Genomic DNA, 11,260 nt, shown 5'->3' on the forward strand with positions numbered 1-11,260 from the left:
CAATTGCTGCTCCAGTGAAGAAACCCAGGGTTGAACCCAAACCCGAGACTAAGTGCTTCTGTAACGAGGGAACGGTCACTGAAGCAGAACTACCCTGGATACTTGGTAGATGAGAAGGCTGGCAAGGTTGACAGAAGTATATTGGATATAGATTGTATTAAATGTGTACTTTACTAGTACTCCTAGTAGCACCAGGGTATTAAGATACCGGTTCGGTTGCTAAGTGTTAGTAACTCGAAATAAAAGAGCTACGAAATAAACAGAGACTAGCTAAAGGTGAGATGATGATGTGTGTTGGAAGTGTTTCCAAGGTTGATATGATCAAGCATCGCCTGCTCCCTCTACCATCGAGATTGGTGTTAAACCTAAATAATTGTTATTTGGTGTTTGCATTGAGCATAGACATGATTGGATTATGTCTATCGCAATACGGTTATTCATTTAAGGAGAATAATGGTTACTCTATTTATTTGAATAATACCTTCAATGGTCTTGCACCTAAAAGAATGGTTTATTGAATCTCGATCGTAGTGATACACATGTTCATGCCAAAAGATATAAGATAGTAATGATAGTACCACCTGCTTGTGGCACTGCCATGTAAGTCATATTGGTATAAAACGCATGAAGAAGCTCCATGTTGATGGATCTTTGGACTCACTCGTTTTTTGAAAAGTTTGAGACATGTGAACCATGTCTATGGGTATGTACGCATGAAGAAACTCCATGCAGATGGATCGTTTGGACTCACTTGATTTTGAATCACTTGAGACATGAAAATCATACCACATGGGCAAGATGACTGAAAAGCCTCGTTTTCAGTAAGATGGAACAAGAAAGCAACTTGTTGGAAGTAACACATTTTGATGTGTGCAGTACAATGAGTGCTGAGGCATGCAGTGGATATTGTTATGTTCTTACTTCACAGATGACTTGAGTAGATGCTGAGTATATTTACTTGATGAAACACACGTCTGAATTATTGAAAGGTTCAAGTAATTTCAGAGTGAAGTTGAAGATCATCGTGACAAGAGGATAAAATGTCTATGATATGATCATAGAGATAAATATCTGAGTTACGAGTTTGGTACACAACTAAGACCTTGTAGAAATTGTTTGACAACTAATACCGCCCGGAACACCATAGCGTGATGGTGTGTCCGAACATCATAGCTGCACCCTATTGGATATGGTGCATACCATGATGTCTCTTATCGAATTACCACTATCGTTTATGGGTTAGGCATTAGAGACAACCGCATTCACTTCAAATAGGGCACCACGTAATTCCGTTGAGATGACAACGTATGAACTATGGTTTAGAGAAACCTAAGCTGTCATTTCTTAAAAGTTTGGGGCTGCGACACTTATGTGAAAAGGTTTCAGCCAGATAAGCTCGAACCCAAAGCGGATAAATACATCTTCATAGGACACCCAAAAACAGTTGGGTATACCTCCTATTCCAGATCCGGAAGCAAAAGTAATTGTTTCTAGAAACGGGTCCTTTCTCGAGGAAAAGTTTCTCTCGAAAGAATTGAGTGGGAGGATGGTGGAGACTTGATGAGGTTATTGAACCGTCACTTGAACTAGTGTGTAGCAGGGCACAGGAAGTTGTTCCTGTGGCGCCTACACCAATTGAAGTAGAAGCTTATGATAGTGATCATGAAGCTTCGGATCAAGTCACTACCGTACCTCGTAGGTTGACAAGGATACATACTACTTCAGAATGGTACGTAATCCTGTCTTGGAGGTCATGTTGCTAGACAAAAATGAACCTATGAGCTATGGAGAAGCGATGGTGGGCCTGGATTCCGACAAATGGCTAGAGGCCATAAAATCCGAGAGAGGATCCATGTATGAAAACAAAGTGTGGACTTTGGAAGAACTACTTGATGGTCGTAAGGCTGTTGCGTAAAGATGGATTTTAAAAGAAAGATGGACAATGATGGTAATTGTCACCATTAAGAAAGCTCGACTTGTCGCTAAGATGTTTTCTGACAAGTTCAAGGAGTTGACTACGATGAGACTTTCTCACTCGTAGTGATGCTAAGAGTCTGTTGGAATTATATTAGCAGTTACTGCATTATTTATGAAATATTGCAGATAGGATGTTCAAACATTGTTTCCTCGATGATTTTTTGAGGAAAGGTTGTATGTGATACAACCAAAAAGTTTTGTCAATCCTAAAAGATGCTAACAAGTATGCAAAACTCCAGCAATCCTTATAAGGACTGGAGTAAGCATCTCGGAGTTGGAATATACACTTTGATGAGATGATCAAAGATTTTGGGTTTATACAAAGTTTATGAGAAACTTGTATTTCCAAAGAAGTGAGTGGGTTATTTCTGATGAGTATATGTTATTGACATATTGTTGATCAGAAATGATGTATAATTTCTGGACAGCATATAGGGTTATTTGAAAAGTGTTTTTCAATGGAAAGCCTGGATTAAGCTACTTGAACATTGAGCATCAAGATCTATAAGGATAGATCAAAACGCTTAATAGTACTTTCAAATGAATACATACCGTGACAAGATTTTTAAGGAGTTCAAAATAGATCGGCAAAGAAGGAGTTCTTGGCTGTGTTATAAGGTATGAGTATTGAGTAAGACTCAAGACCTGACCACGGTAGAAAAGACAGAAAGGACAAAGGTCGTCCCCTATGCCTTAGACATAGGCTTTATAGTATGCTATGCTGTGTACCGCACACTTCCGGAAGTGTGCCTTGCCATGAGTCAGTCAAGGGGTACAAGAGTGATCCAGGAATGGATCACAGGACAGCGGTCAAACTTATCCTTAGTAACTAGTGGACTAAGGAATTTTCTCGATTATGGAGGTGGTAAAAGAATTCGTCGTAAAGGGTTACGCCGATGAAAACTTTGACACTAATCCAGATTATTCTGAGTAGTAAACCGGATTCATATAGTAGAACAGTTATTTGGAATAGCTCCAAATAGAGCGTGGTAGCTGCATCTAGGAGATGACATAGAGATTTGCAAAGCACACACGGATCTGAAAGGTTCAGATCCGTTGACTAATAACCTCTCTCACAAGCGAGATATGATCAAACCCCATGGGTGTCGATTCATTACAATCACATAGTGACGTGAACTAGATTATTGACTCTAGTGAAAGTGGGAGACTGTTGGAAATATGCCCTAGAGGCAATAATAAAATGGTTATTATTGTATTTCCTTGTTCATGATAATTGTCTATTATTTATGCTATAATTGTATTGACCGAAAACCGCAATACATGTGTGAATACATAGACCACAACATGTCCCTAGTGAGCCTCTAGTTGACTAGCTCATTGATCAATAGATGGTCATGGTTTCGTGACCATGGACAATGGATGTCATTGATAACGGGATCACATCATTAAGAGAATGATGTGATGGACAAGACCCAATCCTAAGCCTAGCACAAGATCGTGTAGTTCGTATGCTAAAGCTTTTCTAAATGTCAAGTATCTTTTCCTTAGACCATGAGATTGTGCAACTCCCGGATACCGTAGGAATGCTTTGGGTGTACCAAACGTCACAACGTAACTAGGTGGCTATAAAGGTGCACTATGGGTATCTCCGAAAGTGTCTGTTGGGTTGGCACGAATCGAGATTGGGATTTGTCACTCCGTGTGACGGAGAGGTATCTCTGGGCCCACTCGGTAAGACATCATCATAATGTGCACAATGTGATCAAGGAGTTGATCACGGGATGATGTGTTACGTAATGAGTAAAGATACTTGCCGGTAACGAGATTGAACAAGGTATCGGGATACCGACGATTGAATCTCGGGCAAGTACTATAGCGGTAGACAAAGGGAATTGTATACGGGATTGATTGAATCCTTGACATCGTGGTTCATCCGATAAGATCATCGTGGAACATGTGGGAGCCAACATGGGTATCCAGATCCCGCTGTTGGTTATTGGCCGGAGAGTTGTCTCGGTCATGTCTGCATGGTTCCCGAACCCGTAGGGTCTACACACTTAAGGTTCGATGCCGCTAGGGTTATAGGGAATAGATATACGTGGTTACCGAATGTTGTTCGGAGTCTCGGATGAGATCCCGGACGTCACGAGGAGTTCTGGAATGGTCCGTAGGTAAAGATTTATATATGGGAAGTCCTGTTTTGGTCACCGGAAAAGTTTCGGGTTTTATCGGTAACGTACTGGGACCACCGGGAGGGTCTCGGGGGTCCACCAAGTGGGGCCACCATCCCCGGAGGGCAGCATGGGCCAAGTGTGGGAGGGGGCCAGCCCCAGGTGGGATGGTGCGCCCCCCCCCACAAGGGCCCAAGGTGCCTAGGGTTTGGGGAGGCGGGCGCACCCACCTAACTTGGGGGGCAAGTTTCCCCTCTCCCCTCTTGGCCGCCCCTCAGATGGGATCTTGGGCTGGCCGCCCCCCCTCTCCCCCTATATATAGTGGAGGCAAAGGAGCAACCTGACACACGAAGTTCTTCTCCTGTTGGCGCAGCCCTACCTATCTTTCTCCTCCTCTCCCGCGGTGCTTGGCGAAGCCCTGCAGGATTGCCATGCTCCTCCACCACCACCACACCGTTGTGCTGCTGCTGGATGGAATCTTCCCCAACCTCTCTGAGGGAGTCCTGGATTAGGGGGTGTCCGGATAGCCGGACTACCATCATCAGCCAAACTATCATCGGCCGGACTATCATCATCGACCGGACTATCATCATCGACCGGACTCCAAGAGTATGAAGATACAAGATTGAAGACTTCGTCCCATGTCTGGATGGGACTTTCCTTGGCGTGGAAGGCAAGCTTGGCGATACGGATACGTAGATCTCCTACCATTGTAACCGACTCTATGTAACCCTAGCCCTCTCCGGTGTCTATATAAACCGGATGGCTCTAGTCCGTAGGACACAACAACAACCGTTACAATCATACCATAGGCTAGCTTCTAGGGTTTAGCCTCCTTGATCTCGTGGTAGATCCACTCTTGTAAACATCCACAATATCAATATCAATCAAGCAGGACGTAGGGTTTTACCTCCATCAAGAGGGCCCGAACCTGGGTAAAACATCGCGTCCCTTGTCTTCTGTTACCATCCGCCTAGACGCACAGTTCAGGACCCCCTACCCGAGATCCGCCGGTTTTGACACTGACATTGGTGCTTTCATTGAGAGTTCCTCTGTGTCGTCACCGATAGGCTTGATGGCCTCTTCAATCGACAACGACGCAGTCCTGGGTGAGACTTTTCTCCCCGGATAGATCTTCGTATTCGGCGGCTTCGCACTGCGGGCCAACTCACTTGGCCATCTAGAACAGATCGAAAGCTACGCCCCTGGCCGTCAGGTCAGGTTTGGAAGCCTAAACTTCACGGCCGATATCCGCGGGGACTTGATCTTCGATGGATCTGAGCCACAGCCAAGCGTGCCGCGCTGTCACGATGGGCACGACCTAACTCTGCCGCCGGACAGCACCTTGGAGGCCGCACACGAATCCGCTCCGACCCATAGTCCGGAGCCGATTGCTCAGATCGAGGACGGATGGCTGGACACCGCCTCGGGAGCTGCAACTTCTACGGTGATGGAGCCGAACACTTATCTTGTCCTGCATAAAGCCCATGACTCCGAGGTGCCAGACCCCCTGCCGGACTCCGAACCTCCTGCGCCCCTGCCGGTCGAATCCGACTGGGCGCCGATCATGGAATTCACCACTGCGGACATCTTTCAGCACTCACCCTTCGGCGATATCTTAAATTCGCTGAAGCATCTCTCGCTATCCGGAGAGCCCTGGCCGAACTACGGCCAGGATGGTTGGGATGCGGACGATGAAGAAATTCAGGGCCCACCCACCACCCACTTCGTAGTCACCGTCGACGATCTAACCGACGTACTCGACTACGACTCCGAAGACATCGACGGTATGGACGACGATGCCGGAGACTATCAAGAACCAGTGCCTACAGGACACTGGAAGACCACCTCGTCACATGACATACATATGGTGGACACCCCAAAGGGAAGCGATACCAAGGAACAACGGGACGCGGCAGAGGATAATCCCGCCGATAAACAACCAAAACGGCGACGTAGACGCCGCCCTAAGTCCCGCCTCGATCAAAGCAGCATTCCTAACGACCCAGCGATAGAGCAGGGCAAACCAGCGGACGATGAACATACAACCAAGCAACCATCCGAAGAGGACGAACCGGATAATCAACCCCTTCACGGAGCAATCAACAGTCCGGACACACCACCGGAGCATAAGAACCTTCACAAAAGACTCGTCGCCACTTCAAGAAGTTTGAAGAAGGAAAAACGGAAGCTCAAAATAGCGGAAGACATCCTCAGAATGAAGTGGAGCAAAATACTCAAGACCGCAGACAAATATGGCAATGGCCATCAAACAAAGAGCTACCCGAAGCGCAAGCTGCTGCCAGAATTCGACGAGGAAGCCATAGAGCCCTCACAGTCAAAAAATAAAGAGGCCGCCTGGCTGGATAGACGGCCAGATGATAGGCCAAAAGCGACAAGCGGCGCCGCACACAAGCCGACTTATGATCCTGGGAAAAACGGACGGCCCAACTAGGTCCATCTATGGGCCAAAAAAACAGGGCCCCAGGAAGTAACACAACACGACAAGTGTTCGAAGACAGCGGCACACCCAAATACAGGGGCGCCGCACACCCGCTATGTTTTACCGATGAGGTGCTGGATCATGAATTTCCAGCAGGGTTCAAACCCATAAACATAGAGGCATACGATGGCACAACAGACCCAGGAGTCTGGATAGAAGATTACATACTACACATACACATGGCTAGAGGAGATGATCTCCACGCCATAAAATACCTACCCCTCAAGCTCAAAGGGCTAGCTCGGCATTGGCTCAAAAGCCTCCCAGAAAACACTGTTGGAAGTTGGGAAGAGCTTGAGGACACGTTTAGAGAAAATTTTCAAGGGACTTATGTCCGCCCTCCGGATGCAGACGATCTGAGTCATATAACCCAACAGCCCGGAGAGTCACCGCGCTAATTCTGGAACAGGTTCCTTACCAAAAAGAACCAAATAGTCGACTGTCCGGACGCGGAAGCCTTAGCAGCTTTTAAACACAACGTCTGAGACGAATGGCTCGCCAGACACCTCAGCCAAGAGAAGCCAAGAACAATGGCCGCGCTAACAAGCCTCATGACGCGCTTTTGCGCAGGAGAAGACAGCTGGCTAGCAAGATGCAGCACCAGCGACCTGAGTACATCCGAGATCAGAGATGGAAACGGAAAATCACGGCGCAGGAAAGATCAGCGCCGGAATAAAGAAAAAAAGCCCAAAGGGCACGGCGGTCAACGCCGGATTCAAAAGCTCGCGGCCAAACAATAAAACACTGCCTCTTAAGGACAACAGCGATGAGCTATCAAATTTAAACAAAATTTTAGATTGGATATGTCAAATCCACAGTACCTCCGGAAGGCCTGCAAACTATACCAACCGAAATTGTTGGGTTTTTAAACAGTCCGACAGACTCAACGCCGGACACAAGGGGCTCGATGCGCCAAGCGAGGACGATGATGAACCCCACCAGCAGAGCACCGAAAGTCAAAAGACTTTCCCACAAGAAGTCAAAACAGTAAACTCACTTCATGTGATAGTACGGAAAACCAACACGACACTCGCTAAGACAAGTGTCGCACGGTCCACCCCAGCGGAACACCGAGATTGGATGTCAAAACCAATCACTTTCGACCACCTGGATTAGTCCAGAAGTATCCGGAACACAGGATAGACTGCCCTGATACTGGATCCCATAATAGACGGACTGCAATTCAAGCAGGTTTTGATGGACGGCGGCAGTGACTTAAACCTGCTATATCCGGACACAATCCGCAAGTTGGGATAGACCCTACTACAATTCGGCATAGCCGCACTTCCTTCAAAGGAGTGGCGCCAGGCCCTTACGCCAGGTGCACAATTTCATTATTACTAGAAGTTGTGTTCGGGTCACCTGACAACTTCCGACGAGAAAAGCTAACCTTTCATGTCGCCCCATTTAAAAGTAGCTATCAAGCATCACTGGGACGGGAAGCTTTCGTCCGCTTCAATGCAATACCACATTACGCGTCTCTTACGCTTAAAATGCCCGGTCCATGTGGCATCATTTCATTAAAAGGTCGCCTGAGACCCCGGACACGGCTGGACAAGTTCGGAATAAATAAGCTAGGGGCTACCTTCACAAGGGTTTGTACATAGGCTCAGCTTTATTAATCTATATTTCAATTTTTTATGCACTTTCTCGCACGATTTCTTTTCAAACTAAGTTCCTCTCTTTTTACAGATGAACATCATGCACACCCGTCCAGGATATGGCACAACGGAGACACAGGTGCAGACGTGCAGTAGGGACCCGTTGCAAGGACTCTTTTCAGACTAAGACCCTAAGTAAACCTTTCTTACTGTCTCTTGTTGCTATAATCCCCTGGTTTCTTGTTATAACCAGAGTGGAGACTGGCATTTTGGCATCGGCAGCGCCAGAAGAACTTGCTCGTACCTGGACACAAGGGGCTTAGGGCATTGTTTTGCCCGCTTTTGTAAAGACCGAACACCTTCGGGAGTGTTCGGCGTCTCAAGTTAGGCCTTATATGCATCAACTCCGAATCATGTCTTTGGTCAAATGTTGGGTTTGCCCGGCTCCTGTGTTTTTCTACCTTATGTTCTGTATCATCGGCTAACGCGGCACCAGGAGAACTACTGCGATTGTGCCCCAGTTCGGCTGGGCGAGCACCTCAGTAGAGAAAGCCGAAAACTGACTGTCATGATACATCGAGAGACTGGTCAACCACTCGATCGACCATGGGAATGTTTAGAATTCCTCCGCTTTGACGAAGGGTCGTTTCCTGGTCAGGCACATACGCGCCCCAAATTCGGAGAGCGCGTGCCCCCAGGGGCTATGTCATAGCCCCATCCTCGAACTCCATGGCTAAGTGAAAGTGATAAAGCATTATAGTCCGGTTGCCTCGTTTGCTATGCTACCACCTCCTTTACAGGACCGGGACATCGGATTAAGTGTGAAAACGGGCTATTTTTTGCGAACACCCCCGCACCTTGTGCGTGGGGGCTGAAGCCGACGACTGCCATCTTTCAGGTTATACACATGTATACATGAACGGCCGCATAGGAGATACTCTATTACTTGAACGCACAAGTATAAAAGGCGCTTACATCATAAATATTGTTTTACATCATAAAAACGTTCATTCGAACGTAACATTTTTTGAGCACTGCGACTCTATTACACGAGCACCACGCAGCACTTCGCCAAAATAGTGCTCGGCGGGTAACCGGTTATCGTCCGAACCCGGGGTCGCAACAGCGGTGGCATCCATCTCTGTCCAATGTGTCTTCACACGGGCGAGTGCCATCCGCGCACCCTCTATGCAGGCCGACCGCTTCATCGCCTTAATATGCGGTACCGCTCCAAGAAATCGCTGCAATAAGCCAAAGTAACTCTTCGGCTCGGGCCTATCTGGCCAGACATGGGTCACTATATCCGTCATAGCAAGCCCGGACAACCTATTTAGCTCAGCCCACTCGGCCAAACGGTCGGTCAGCGAAAGTGAACGCTCCGGACTATGGAATTGAGACCAAAACAGCTCTTCCGTCTTGTGATCCTTCTGGCTTTGAAAATGCACAACGGTATCCGCCGCACTCGCTACTAAGTCCATATAAGGGTCCTATGGACCCCACAGTTGGCCCAGCTGAGCATACTTTGAATCCGTAAACCTTCGGCGCAGCAGAAAAGGCTTGCCAGCTACAATATCTCCGGCCTGGCGCAGCTCTTCCTTTATAGCCCACATTGCAGAGCGGGCATCCTTGGCTTCGGCGGTGGCCTTCTCCAGGTCTTCTTGTCCCGCTAGGCGCTCCTTCCCAAGAGCCTCACTGCGGTCGGTAGCATCTTTTAACTTCATGGCCATTTCAGCCATCTCTTCCCTGCTCCGGCAGTGTGCGGCCCTTTCGGCCACTAACTCGTCGGCCGCCCTCGAGGCTGCCGCATTACTCCTTCTGGCATGCTCCTTGGCTTGAGCAAGTTCGGCCCGAAGGCCCTCCACAGCAACGGCACTATCTACATTTCATGCACATGTTGTAAGGAGCTGGCTTCGGCCCCCTTACCAAGTGACCGCATAGAAACACTTACCTTGCGACTCATCAAGTCGCCTGTTGACCAGCGTGATGTCCGCATCCGCAACAGCGAGTTGCCGCTTTAGTTCAGCAACTCCATTAGTCCGGCTAGCCCCCGAACGACCCGCCACCTGCATCGGCACAGCGGAAATTTAAACCTGCGATTTTGATCCTCGGCACGCTGTCAATTTCGACAACCTACCGAGTCTCAGGGGCTACTATCTATACAGGGCGCATTCTATATGCAAAACTGTTAAAAGGTGTGTCATTTTTACGTACCTCAAACCCCGCCAGCAAACTCCTGACAGCATTATGCAACCCGCCTTCGGCGGACGAAATCCTTTCAATCACCATGCTCATCAATGCGTGGTGATCTTCTGAGATAGACGCCTTCTCAAGCAGATCCTTCAGCCGTACACCAGTTGGCGCCGAACTATCCGGCTTTGCCAAACCAGGGGGCTCCCTCCGTGACGACACTTCAGGCTCGTCCGCCCTATCCGACGGCGCCTCGGACGGAGGCGTCTCGCTCTCCATCATCTCCGGACGAAGGTCCCCCGAAGACGAGCTCATTTGCGAAGGACGAAGATCTGAACTACAAGGTAAAAACTTTAGTTATCCTCAGAAGCACAAATAGGGATGTCCCTTATTATAAAACTCCTTTCTTTCTACTTACGGCTCGTTGGAGGGCTGATTCTCAAAGGGAGATTGTGCGGCCGGGGCCTCCCCGGACGCAGGGCCCTCTGGCGAAGATTTCTTCCCCCGTTTAGGGGCTTTTGCCCCCGGGTCCTCGGAGGCAGTCCTCTTCTCCCCTTGGAGGGAGGGATTTTCGATCCCCCCTCTTTCAAGAGCCTCCTTGGGCAAGGCAGTAGCTTTCCTGCTTTCCCCTTCGCCTTCCTCTGGAGGCGCAACCTCAAGCATCCGGACAAGCACGGAATCCGGCGCGGTCTCGGGGAGGGGGGCCGGACACCATATCAATTTTGCTTCCGCTATCCACTCCTGTTTAGAAGGAAGTTGGTCAGAAGGCGAATCATCGAAAGGCAAACAAACAGTATGTCCGGACTTGGAACTACTTACTTGAGTATCCGGGCGATTGCAGCTTAGGCCAGCATCCTCGG

Source organism: Triticum aestivum, chromosome 7B (assembly GCF_018294505.1).
Source record: "Triticum aestivum cultivar Chinese Spring chromosome 7B, IWGSC CS RefSeq v2.1, whole genome shotgun sequence".
In the NCBI taxonomy this organism is placed as follows: domain Eukaryota; kingdom Viridiplantae; phylum Streptophyta; class Magnoliopsida; order Poales; family Poaceae; genus Triticum; species Triticum aestivum.